Here is a 14,169-nt window from a genome sequence, read left to right on the forward strand (position 1 = left end):
ACGTGAAGTCGATTGTAGAGTCAGATGCTGACACAATTACGGCTGCTGGTTTGCTTTGCTTGGTCACTGCAGGAGGCTTTTGAAAGCCATCTCCCATGTTATCCTCCTCCTACTTCTCAAAACGGAAGCGAATACTTCAGGTCAGGTTCCCTCTCCTCCCTGGAGAGCCAGAGAGTATATGAGCTCTCTAACCGGATTCAGAAACACTGTCGGGCCTAAGGGCATATCGTCCCACAGGTCGGGGGCTCTAACATTTAATGAGTCTCCCACTCTAACCTTGCGTGAACTGAGCATAAAAAGGAAGCCCAGTCCTTTACGCACCTCAGAGCCCCTCGAGCCAGGAAAGGAGCCGCTCTTCTAAGATGAGACTATACACGTGTTCAGTACTTTTTAACGTGAGGAGAGACTGGTGCATCGGTTAAGAACGTGGTCTTAGAAATCCTACAAGTCTGGATGCAAATAGCGGCTCCGCCATGTGTAGGGTGTAACTTTAGAGCCCCCCCCCCAGGCCCTTTCCTCACCTGTAACATCAGGAACAAAGAGTCTAAGCCAGATGCGAGCACGCAGGGCATTGGAGAAAGGGCTGTGCTTGTCCTGGAAGGAGAGCCTGAGTGGGGAATCTCCCTTAAGGACTTATTGCAGCCCTGGGCAAACTACGGCCCGCGGGTCGGGTCCGGCCCGTTTGAAATGAATAAAACTATTGGAAAAAAAGACCGTACCCTTTTATGTAATGATGTTTACTTTGAATTTATATTAGTTCACACAAACACTCCATCCATGCTTTTGTTCCGGCCCTCCGGTCCAGTTTAAGAACCCATTGTGGCCCTCGAGTCAAACAGTTTGCCCACCCCTGGCTTATTGGCTGAGCGCTTTCCGAGGGTGGGGGGGAGGGCAGGGGAGCCAGCTAGGAGCATGGCCTCCGCGGGGGGCTGCTTCGGGCGGCTTTCCAACGGGATCCCCACAGCTCAACCCGCCTCAGTCCGTCCTTTCTGAGAGGGGAGCTGGGTGCTGCCTGAGGACAATGGAGCCACAGTGTCGGGAACAGTGGCAGCAGATGCACACTAAGCACTCAGTGAGTGTCTGTTGAATGAATAAAGCCCAAAGGACTGTGTCAGCTTTCAGGAAGCCGTCAGCTGGTGAAGCCCACAGACTAAGCAGCAACACGGAGGTGGCAGGACCCAGGAATGGGCCAGAAGGAAAGGTGCGGCTGTGAGAGCCATCGACCAGTCATGCCAGGAATTACCACAGTTCCAGCAGCAGGAACGTTGCCATCCAGTGGCGAATCATTCAACTCTGCAGAAAAGATCGGGCCTCACCTGGGACCGTGCTATTAGCTTCTCCACGCGTTCAACAGCTTGTCTCCCTGGGCTTGGCATGTACGCACGGTTTGGCACCTAACGATGAGGCGTTGGCCAATGGCCTTCCCGTCCTTTCATTAACACCTTAAATATACATGAACAAACCTTTTGTTTGTGTGATCATGTGTAATTATCCTACAAACCTACAGATTAAAGTTAATGGTCTAATTTTAGATGATGTGCTTATTCAAGATCACTAGATTATAATTGGCACAGGTTTGATTCAAGTTTTTTAATCATTTTTCCTCCTTAAGCCCCATTGTCTTGAACAATAATATTGCGATTGCCGGCTCTGACCTCCTGCAGTTGTGAGAGATAAAGACAAAACATGTTTTCGGCCTGGGCTTACCCACTGGGGGAATAAGTAACTGTACATGCACGGAGAATTTAGTTGCAATAGAATGGTTATCTTAACAACAACAAAAAATTCTCCCATTGGATTATTGATGATAATAATAGTTATAATTGTCATAGTTTTTAAAAATCCTTACCGAGGATGTTTTTATTAGTTTTAGAGAGAGAGGAAGGGAGAAAGAGAGAGAGAAAGAAAGAGAAATATCGATCAGTTGTCTCCCGTACATGCCCCTGGTCAGGGATCACACCCAAAACCCAGGTATGTGCCTGGGAATGGAACTTGTAACCCTTTGGTGTACAGGAGAACGCTCCAACCAACTGAGCTACCCCTCAGGGCCATCACAGTTTTAATAGTAGCTAGCAGTCATTTAAATTTTACTACATGCTAAGCTGTTTCCTAAATTCTTATTTTTAACATACGTTTTGTTAACATGGCTAAAATATTTCATATTTTTCATTCAGTCATCAGAGATGAGCTTAAAGTGTGAGTATCTCTTGCAAAAGTGTCACATTAAGGCTTTCTTGTTTGTCTGCTTCCTAGAAACCCTTGGGCTCCTGGACCAAACTTTTCCCTTTCTTCACCAACTTCAGTGCGCCGCGCAGGGCCCTTTTCTGGACCGCTGCATCGCAGTCTGTCTCACCTATTTGCTCTTTGCCATGTTATTGTCTTGCATGGGGGGTTATTCATTACACAGAATTTTCTACTAAAGAACAACACATTTTTTTTTTAAATCTTTCGCACCAAATGCAAATAACAAAAATTTTTATATATTTATTTTGTCTGGAACTATATATTTTTTTATCCTCTTGTTTCCATAGAGGAGGCAACTTCCACAAATATAAATAATGAAATAAAAATGAAGTCAAGCATCTAATATTAGGAATCTGAATAGAAAGTAGTGGACAGTTCAGCAAGTGGAATGCAAACAAAACAAGTCCTTTTGGTTCCACTTATTCTGATAGTCGAAGGAAGGAAATGCCAGCAGTCACTTGATTTACATGGAAGAAAACACATTAGCTTTTTGGGGAAAGCGAATAATTGCCGGGCACTAATCTTCGAAATAAATTTCTATCCCAGATGTGTCTTATGAGGACCCTGGGTAAATTAATGAGCAATATCCTCAAAAACAGACCGCAGCACACCCTGCAGGGGTTTTAAAATGGCTTTTCTAATGTGTTCCTACACGTACATTAATTAATAAGGCTTTATGCCTCTAAAATGCAAGAGAGTCAAATGCATCATTAAAAGACCCTACACTACTGATTCTGTGTTCCGGAAGGTGGCAAACGGCTTATTGATGTTTTAAAGGGATGAGGTGCTGCCTAGAACGGCGATTAGTTGGTAAAAATTCATGTCTCCCCAGGGCTGGGGCTGCATCATCAAGGTGTCTCTGCTCCTCGGAGACTTGAAGGATTTGGTAAAACCAACCAACAAAATGTTTGTTTTTACAAAGTGATGGAGGTTATTTCAATTTTCAGTTTCAAAATTGCATTTACTCTCATTTTCCTCAAAATATAATATAACCTATATTTGGGAGGAAATCTTGATGAATCAACCCGCTTGACAAAACAAAACACTGAAAACTAGTTTTTCTTCAATAAGGCAATGACTTATTTTTAAATAGTAAGCTTGTTTATTGAAATAGAGCAAGTTTATAAAAAAGCGCACACATCCGGGGTGTTCATTGGAACTACCAGAAACGGAACCTGTCTGTGTGACCATGACCCAGTCTAGCAATGGAACATTTTATGTCCCTTGGTCTCCATCCCCGCCCCGCCCAGAGGTAACCACTGTTCTACTCCAAACACCAGGCTTAGTTTTACCTATGTTTGCACTGTTTATAAAAAGAACCATACAGTTTATAGTCTTCTGCGTCTGGCTTCTTTTGCCCAATATTATGTTTGTGATCCCCACATGCAAGCTCATGTTGGGGTGTGTGCAGTGATTCACTGATGTTCATTTCTGAGTGGTATCTACCCTATAAATATACACACTTTATTTTACCCAATTCAAGTGCTAATGGGCATGTAGGGTATCTAGTTTGGGGATCTGATAACGAACACAACCGTGAACATTTTCGTTGACATTAGCCCGTGTGGAAGAGAGATTGCTGGACCACCAAGGAGGTGCGTGTCCCATGGTGATAGCTCTGCCAGTCCCCAGTGTGGTGGCACTGATCTGCACTCCTGTCAGCTGCTCATCGTCCTGCACACTTGTTCCTGTTAGTCATGGAACTCGTGCCTTTCTGGTGGCTGTGTAGTGGCACCTCATTGTGGCTTCGTCTGCATTTCCCAAGTAACGGATGAAGTTGACCACTTTGTCATATGCTTCTTGACCGTTTGGAAATCCTCTTTTGTGAAGGCTCTTGCAAAATTTCCCATTACTTTGTATGTCTTATTCTTAGAGTTAAAAGAAACCAAGAGTTGTAAGTCCTACCTTTTCAGTTCAATTTCTTGGTAAAAAAGTTTTTAATTTTAATGAAGTCAAATATGTCAGTCTTTTCCTTTGAGTTCGTGTTTGTGCGTTTTCCTACCCTCAGACATGAAAAGATTTTTCTTTGTCTCTTTCTGGAAGAATGGCGATTTATCTTCCACATTTAGATCATCATAGAAACTTTTCATCACAACCGTATGAAATAGTAGTAGAAATAATAATAGTAATAATGATGATAATAATAATAGTAGTAGTATTTATTGTGTGCTAGGTAGTGGACATTAATCCTCATCACAATTCTGCAATGTAGGTGTTATTGCCTACATTTTAAAGACAAGGAACCTGAAGCTCAGGGGGTTAAGTACCTGTTGTCCTCCTGCTGGCAAAAGATGAAGAGAGGATTCATACCCACGTCTGCTTCATTCCATGGACACATTTATTATTTCACCAGATTTTCTCCTAAGGGTTCCTGTTTGTGGTTTGCAAGAAAGCCTTAAAATCGGTGTATTCTAAATATAAAAACTCTAATTCTGGGAGAAAAATAATCAAGTGAACAAAATCAAAATAAAAAGCAATGTTTAGTGGAAATTCTAAAGCAGCACATCAAAAAATCTGAAAATATAAAGAGATGAAAATAATACACTGAGAACTCAGGAGAGGAGAACATGGATCAAAAGGATCGGCCACAATAGAGCCGGACAAATGAGATCATTAATGGGCTGCTTCAGCCCGCAGAGCATCGTGGAAAAGCCACAGAGAACGAGAAAAAGCAGAGGAAAGTGAAGACAGTCCGGGACATAAACACTCTGAGTGTGACCACTTTATAGTTCAATTTCTAAGCCTGCACTCACGGGGCCTCTTCTTTCCCCCGCTATTAGTTTGTTTTCATGCAGGTGAGCTCTCCTCCAGGGCGGGGGGGACATGGTGTTTTTGTTATATCCGCTATTATCAACGCACACAATAGGAAGTTTGTGTTTTTCCCACTAGTTTAATCAGAATAATGCTTCTTAGTAAATTATTTTCCATAGCAGACCTTGATTTAAATGAGTAAAAACAGTGAAATAAGTAGCTCCAAATTAAAAAGATAAAAATATAAATATAGCCCCTTTAGTATCTCCCTCACTAATTTTTACTAATATCGCTCTCACAACGCAAGGAGATTATCCCCCTTGACTCGGCCAAAGGAAACACATGCTGATCCCTTTGAATGAGATTGTGTTGTATTATGTGACTATTCTTCCACGCACTAATTTTTTCTAATTTTTTCTATAACAAGCTTAATAGCCCCTCGACTCTGGGTATCTTTCTGTTGTTATTGTTATAATAGAGTTATTTCATTAAAAATTTTTCTGGAGCAACCCTGCAATGTTCAGCACAGTCGAAGGTAGAGGCAATTCCTCAGTACAGACTAACCTTTAAAGTAATGGCTGACACTTGCTTATTGAAGTTTTAGAGCAGAAAGTGAGAGCTTTCTCTCCTTAGCTTTTGGACCGTTTATCGGACTTGATGATGGGGGCCCTGCAAAGAGGATGTAGCAGTAGTTCAGATACTTAGAAAGAGAACAAATTTATTTAAAATAGTACAACAATGTTATAAATTTGTTATCCTAAATAATAAAAGCCTAATATGCCAAGTGTCCGGTTGACCGGTCGGCCATTCAACCAATCAAAGCAAAATATGCTAATGATATGCTAAGGCCGCTCAACCACTCACTATGACATGCACTGACCACCAGGGTGCAGGCAGTCAATCGGTCAACCAGTTGCTATGATGTGCACTAACTACCAGAGAGCAGACGCTCTGACTGGTAGGTTAGCTTGCTGCTGGCATCTGGCCGATTGGGACTGAGCAAGACAGGCTGGACATGCCCTGGAGCCCTCCCGTGGTCCCTGCCCAGCTGGCCAACCTCCTGCATCCCTCTCCGGCCCCGATCGTGCACTGGTGGGATCCCCCAGCCTGGCCTGTGCCCTCTCGCAATCTGAGACCCCTTGGGGCATGTCGGAAGGCTCGTTTCAGCCCGATCCTGCAGGCCAGGCCGAGGGACCCCACTGGTGCATGAATTCGTGCACTGGGCCTCTAGTATATATATAAATAAAAATGTCATCACTACCCAAAAGATCTAAGCACTTAACCAGGCCCCACTACCTAAGTTTAATGGGAGGAAATACCATGGGAATTGGCTGGGATGTGTGAGAAATGGACTTTGGAGATGGATACTTTTTGATGAAGATATTTGATCTGAGAGCTGAGCATTTTCCAGTTGCCTCTTCCCAGACTCCAGCATGAGAGCTCACCTGGAGATCATCTAAAGAGGCCTGTTTCCCACTGCGTCTCACTGCGTCCCACTGTGTCCCACTGCGTCCCACTGCCGGGCTGTGGGCCGAGGAGGCGCCCAGCCTGGGGCAGGCCCTGGGGGAGAATGGAGGCCCCAGTGGCATTGTCTCCTCAGAGACCCACTGAGGGCAGGGAGAACTGACTAAGAAACCAGGGAGGATCAACACAGTAAATGAAAATTCAACATAGAAACGTGCAGTGAGAGAGGGAAATGGTGCTTCAAAAAGCAAGAAAGAAAGTGCCAATGCTGAGAGGAGAAGGAACACTGCAGAAGGTTCCCACGGTCTGCACGGGCCCAGCTCCACCCCCCACCCTGAAGTGGTCACGTGTTGTCTCGATTACAAATGTGGGAAATGGCCCGGATAGAATATGGACAATTCCTCTAAAATACAATATGTGGATGTTGACAGTGAGCAGTTGTTCATTCAATTAGCAAATATTGACTGAGCACATATTAAAAATCTGGATGCACACATTTGAATAGACACAACCCCTGACCTCAAGCTACTCACTAGTAAAAGGTGTGTCCATGTTGGGAATCACTACAAACCACTGGGCTTCCTGCTGTACAGGAGGAGGGTGGTGCTCTTTGATGGCGAGAAAAAAAGACCACGTTTTGCCCCAGATGGAGGCAGGCTTCATGGAGGAGGAGGGGCCTGAGCGAAGTTTACATTGAGGTAGGACTTGACCAGGTGGACAGGAATGAGAGAGTCATTCCAGACAGAGGTAACATTTTTGAGCAAAAGCATCTAAATATTAGATTCGGTATTGCCTTCCACACGCAAGTTCATCCTCAGGCAACGCCAGCCTTTGAAGGGTGGTCGTGTTCTCTTGGATTTGCATTTTGGAGTTTCTAGCAGCTTGTTGAGGTTGTTCTAGAAATGACACACCAGGAGAAGACAGCGTCATGACAATGAAAGTGGGGAGCATTGTGTATGATGGGCAGGGCGCTCTTTGAAGCCCTTTCCCTGTAATAGTTCTTTCATCCTCACAACCACCACGGGAGGCCAGTGTTCTCCCTGATTCTGGATCATAGACGGGGAACCGAGGGGCGGGTGAGAAGGAGAGGCGCTGCTGCTGGTGGTGAATGCATTGGCCAGACCCCGTGCCGGGCTCTGGCCTCGTGCTATCACTTCTAAGTCTCACCATGAAGGAGGACACCAGCCCAGAGAGGTTAGGTGAGGTGACCAAGGCCACAGAGCCGGTAAGCGGCAGGGCTGGGACTTGAACTAGAGCTGTCTGCCTCCCGCCCAGGGGGGTGGGGAGTTGAGAGTCTTGTCCACCCGCCCCATGGTCTCTCTAGGAGTTACTGGCTGTGATAGATCAGCCGTGAGCAGGGGTGGGGGTTGAGGGTCTGCGCGGGGAGAAGAACAAAGGTTTGGCCAGTGTCGCGGACTGTGCTCTGGGCCCCGGGATGGCATGGAAATGCCCGAGTCCCGTGCATTGGCAGTTTACTTAAGTCCCAGTGTCGTGTGGACGTGGCTGCAGAGCTTGCTGAGCTGAGCTGACCCTCGGGCCAGAACAGACTGCGGGCTTGGCAGAGCTCTCCCTGCCTCCCTCCCTCCGTTCCCTGGAGACACGCAGGTTGCCAGGCTGCTCTGAGGGCCGGAGCAGGTCTGAGCAGGCCCAACGCGCCCAGTGTCCCCAACACCACATGCTGCCACACATGCCTCTGGCAGGCTCAGCACTACCATCACCAGCCCCTCCAATAGCAGGGTGCACAGGGACACTCACTGACCGCACTCCTCCCAGCCTGGTCCCAATTTACTAAAAGGCTGGACGACTGTCCTCCTGGACGGCAGGGGCCAGGCTTCCCCGGTAAACAAGCTCCGACCGTAACCAGGACACACGGGAACAGTGGGTAACGATGATGCCATGATGACTGCAAGCGACTGAAGAACTGGAATTGCATCACAAGGGAGTAGAAGTATATCACTGTGAATAAACGATGGTTTTGCATAAGAAACTGAATATGAATGTTAAACAGACCATAGAAGTTTGTCTCAAAAAGGACTTCAACTCAAGTGACTTGGTGCAGATCTGTCTTAAACTCCAGAAGAAGGAAAGCTGGTGAAAGGGAGGGTGCAGGTGGGGAGTCAGAGGAGGTGCCAACACAGGTGCATGGCACCGTCACTGGCAGCCCTGGACGCACGGCCTCCCCAGGATGCGCTTCTGTGTCTCTTGATGCACAGCTACGTGGAAAAGAAGCTTCTCCCTTCTCCCTCGAGACTAGAGCTGGCGCTGTTCTTGCTTCTCTCCAGGCGGAGAGTTCTGGTATTGTGCTTTACTTGTATTTTGTCTTCTTATGAAATGGTTTTAGCTGTCTCACAAAACTCATCGTCTATACTGATAGGGCAGAAATAGATGAGAAAATAAACCCAGGAAAATGATCCTGTGTGTGTGTGTGTGTGTGTGTGTGTGTGTGTGTGTGTGTGTGAGAGAGAGAGAGAGAGAGAGAGAGAGAGAGAGACTTTGAGATTGAAAAATACCTTTAAAAGCGGGATTTTTTAATCTCTCAGTTTCTGATTCAGCCTAAACCTTCCCCGCACGGGCATCACAGTATGAAAGAGCGCATCTTTTAATTTGACAGATGCACACACAGCTCTCCTGGAAGAGAAGGTCGTGAAAAGCCTCCCTTGAGAAGAAGTGAACGGACAAATAAAGATTTCTAACCCCAGACAAAAGAGAATCACCCAGGAAGGGAGCCAGAAGCAGATTCCAAGGGGAGAGTTGGAAAGCAATGCCAAAAGGCAAACACATAAAAGAAAAGATTTAGAGATCTGGCTAATTAAAAATTTAAAAGCTCTATTTGTTAAAAACACCATAAACAACCCAAATGGTCTAAGACCGAGGACAGGTTGGAGCAATATAGCGGCGTTTGCAGTGTGGGCAGGAATTTGCTGAGCAGGGCACTCTTTGGCTGAGGGAGGTTAAGCATCAGTTCAAGGTCAGCCAGCCCAGATGTGGGCTGACATCTCCCTGCTCCACAGCACATACTCTTAGCCATCATCTCCTTCCTTCTTCCTCAGATTTCCCTGGGATTTATGTACTTCTTTCTCCTCCAAAGCTTATTGTTTCCTTTGTCAGTTCGATCAACTTTGCTTTGTTTTTATATTCACGACTAGAGGCCTGGTGCACGAATTCGTGCATGGGGGCGGGGGGCGGGACAGGGTCACTCGGCCTGGCCAGTGATCAGGGCCAATTGGGGCCAGCCAAGCGGAGGGACCACACGAGGTTGGCTGGCCACAGGAGGTTGACTATGAGAGCGCACTGACCACCAGGGGGCAGCTCCTGCATTGAGCGTCTGCCCCCTGGTGGTCAGTGCGCATCATAGTGACTGGTTGTTTGGTTGACCAATCATAAAGGTTGCTTAGGCTTTTATATATATAGATATTCTTCAATGATTTTTCAGTTGTTCACTGGTTTTGTTGCTAGTCTGGGAATGTTTATTGAATTAATAAATGAATATTCTAACTGGTTATTTTTGGCATATAGACTTTTTTTAATGGTTGAAAGCTACATTCCATTCTCGCTTTAATTGGGATTTTGGGGTGAGGGCATATTCTCTTGAATTTTCAGTGTATGGAATAATAGTTTCTGAAAATAATCATAATTGTATTTTCCTTGTCCAACAATGAAACTTCTTTTTGTTTTTTATCCCATGTAGTAATGTCTACACGAGAACTTCAGGACTGTGTGAAGTGATACAGGAGGTTTCTGAAATTCTTGCTTCGCACCTTAAGAAGAATGAGGCTAATGTTTCTCTGTTAAGAAGCCTGCTTATGTTTTTATGTTAGTTTTTTTCTGTTTAAAAATGATGCTTTCAGGTGTTTTTCTTCATTACTTTGAGGGTGCATCCTCCTATTTTTTTTTTTTCCAAACAGGGATAGGTGCTGATTGTATTGCCAGCCTATACCCTGTAGATGTTTTTCTTCTGGGCTTCATGGAGGTAAATCTTTACATCACTAGGTTGTCTTAATCATTTCTTGCATTCCTACTTGATACAAATGCTATGCGGTTGTGACAGATAATGTCAATGAAGTATTTTTACTTTGGTTTGTATACAAATCATTAGAACAAATGCTAAAATGCAGATTCTCTGGCTATACTTCTGGAGATTCTGACTCAAGAGGTTTGGGTGAGGCTGAGAATTGGATTTTTTAGAGACACCCCCTTTACCGCCATGATTCTAACACATGTGATGCACAGACCAGATTTTGAGAGCCATGGTTTAAAAGAACTACTGCATTACACTGATTTTCATTATTGTTGCAGTAATGTAAAGAGTAAAATTAACCTATTTTTAAAAATGTTCTTGTGTTTGTTTTTACTTTAAGAAGGTCTTGACATATTTTTGTCTCTGGTTTTGCTAGCATCAGTGAATACATTTGTCTTTTAAAAGATTTTTAATGATGTTAACTGTTCATAAAATATAAGGATTTTCTGTTACTTAAGAATTTAAAAGAATTAGTAGGTGAAATAATCTAACCCTGAGGTTTTGTTTGTTTGAGGGAGCATATTTTTCATCTCTGCCATGATTGCCTTTGTATGCTAACGATACAAAGGCTGCAAGTTGAGTTCAGATATGCAAGAGCAGCCTGGTTTGGTGAGAACATATACTCTAAGGGAATATAGGACTAGAAAATTTATATGGGACTGTGTTAAGGAGGGCCTTGAATAGGCATAGAAGAAATGAGTTAAAAATTTTTCTTATGTACATTATATAATTTTATGTTTATAATAGCAACATATATAGCACCCCAACCCCTCGCTGCTAGATGGGTTAAGTCATGAAAATTTAAATACTTAAGCAGTGTGGCTTGTTTGGGAATTCTCTGGAATTTTTCTAGTAATATACCAAATGACTTTATTGACTAATATAATGTGGAACAGATATGTGTGAAAGGTAAAACATCTCCTCCTCGCCCCCACTGCTACGGATGGAATTGTGTCCCCGCAAATTCACGTTGAAGCCCTAGCATCCAAATGCGACGATATTTGGAGGCGGGGCCTTTGAGTGGCGATGAGGGTTTGATGGGTTCATGAGGGTGGGGTTAGGGTTATTCCTGACTTATAAGAGGAGACCAGAGAGCTTGCTGTCCTCCACGTAAGGACATACCAAGAGGTGGAGGAGCCCCTCTGCAGGGGTTAACCTCTTAGGGCTTTGATCTTGGAATTTCCGGCCTCCAGGGCTGTGATGAAAGTTACTGTTTCAGCCATCGGTCTATGGCATGTGGTTCTGCCAGCCCAAGCAGACTAACGTGCCACTGTATCGTTAGCCTCTGAAATGCAGTGTGCAGAGAGCCGAGTATAATAAATGTGCCATGGGAGGCATCTATTTCAACATGAAAAACATAATATATTTTTGGTAGTCTAAGTCGCTTACTTATTCAGTCTGCTAGGGCAGTTTTAAATTGAATTTTATATTTATAATGATATAACAGTCTCCAGAATGACTCCCTGCATCTGGACTCTCTTATATTCTATACTCGTATATTCTATTTTTTAAAAAATCATTTACTTTTATTCATTTATCCATTCGTTCACTCAGCCATTCATTTATTTATTCATTTATTTTGGAAACTCAAAGGCAGTGAAGCCGCTGTCAGGGACCGGCCATCTAGGGCCTGTTTATGTGTTCCTAGAAACGGGGTCCCTCAGACTAGACTTAGATCGTACGCAGTGCGGGAGCCCAGAGCAGAGAGGCACCTCTGTCCTTGGGGTGCAGGACTCTGAGTCTGAGCTGGATCTCGGTACCTGAATAGGATTCCCACAGGTGGGGACGGAGAAGAGGGCAGTTCAGAGGCTAGATAACTGCGCGTGGCATAAAGAAGGACATTGTATATTGTTGAAGGATAATCATATGTGTCTTAATTGTATTAGTTTAGAGCATTTATAAAGAAGGTAAAGCTGAAACACGACTTGTAAGCCATATTGTGAATGGGTTTTGACCGCAGACTGAGGTTTCTAGAGTTCGTTCTGCAGATGAGGGAGAAAAATTGGAAGATTTTGGCAGCATTGTATCCGGCAGCAGCAGCAGCAACAACTAGAAGAGACACTCGAGGTTTCGATCTGCCCTGAAACTGGTGCTGGTGCCTCTGTTCATGGGGCAGTTGGATCAGCACCATCGAAAGAGAGACCCTGAGGCTGTGACCAGCCCCGTGACGGTGACATGAGAACAGCTAAGTCCGCCACGCAGAGGACAGGTTAAAAGAGGAGACTGGAGGGAGGGCTGCCGTGAACAGTCAGGTGTGAGTGGAAGAAAATGTAGGGAGCAATACTAAGAGAACAAGAATTACACGGAGTCATTATGCTAAAGCCATGGTCGGCAAACCGTGGCTCGCGAGCCACATGCGGCTCTTTGGCCCCTTGAGGGTGGCCACGAAATTTCAATGGCACTGTAGGTGTGCGCCCACACGTGGTATTTTGTGGAAGAGCTACACTCAAGGGGCCGCAGTTTGCCGACCCCTGTGCTAAGGGAAGGTAGTTTAAAAGGAAGTAGTTTAGTCCCATCTTGCATTGTTCTTTACTACATATTTTGTGCTTTTCTTTCAAATTCAACTGCATTTCTATATTGTTAGGGTAGGGATTATTATTTTTACTTGACAATGCTCAATACTCTGCTTAATATATTGCTAAAGACAATGTTAGGTATTTAGTAATATTGGCTTATTTCCCTTTACAGTATTTAAATAATTATAAAAGTGATCCCAGTTCACGTTTATTAAATGTGTAATGGGCAGTTCTGAATGCTTTACACGAATTATTTATTTAATCCTCACAACAACCAAAGAGATTGCCATGGGAGGTGGTGCTCATTAGACAGATAAGAGTGGAGTAATGACCTAAAAAGTGTGTCCTTCCTTCTGACGAATATAAAATTCACCTTGAATTTTAAAACTCTATGGGAAGCTAAAACATTTTATCTCATTATTAAAAAAAAAAACATTTCCTAAGCATATACTTTGTATAAAGAATCCTGCCAGGTATTTGGGGGAGCTTGACTGTTCCCCATCATTGTTAGAAAAATTTTATTTTATTTTTCAACTTCAGCTTTAACAATCTTCTCCCATTGAAAGAAACAAAGCTCAGATTTCATCCCCAGCAGGTATCATTAGACAGATCATGGAAAATCATAGCTGAGAATTTCCTAAGTTAGAACCATTAGTTTTAAAGTTGATAGTTAAAAACCTAACTCATATTTAAACAACAACAACAACAGAAAATAACAAGTTGGTGAGGATGGAGAGAAACTGGAAACTATGTACTCTTGGTAGGAATGCAAAATGGCGCAGCCATTATGGAAATCAGTATGATGGTCCCTCCAATAATTGAAAGTAGAATTGAATTACTATAGAATCCAGAAATCACACTTCTGGGTACATACCCCCCAACAAGAAAAAAGTGTCTCAAAGAAAGATTTGTGTTCCCATGTTCATTTCAGCACTGAACACAACAAAGAGGAGGCACCCAGTGTCTATCAGTGATTACATGAATGAATGAAATGAAGTGTACGCATGAATTAAAATAGTACTCAGCCTCAAAAAGGAAGGAAATTCTGACCTCTGCTACCACATGGATAAACCCTGAGGACACTATGCTAACTGGAACAAGCCAGTCACCAAGGACAAATACTGCACTGCTCCACTGACATGAGGTGGCCAGAGAAGTCAGACTACGGACACAGAA

The sequence above is a fragment of the Myotis myotis genome, unplaced genomic scaffold (assembly GCF_014108235.1).
Source record: "Myotis myotis isolate mMyoMyo1 unplaced genomic scaffold, mMyoMyo1.p scaffold_m19_p_9, whole genome shotgun sequence".
Classification (NCBI taxonomy): Eukaryota; Metazoa; Chordata; class Mammalia; order Chiroptera; family Vespertilionidae; genus Myotis; species Myotis myotis.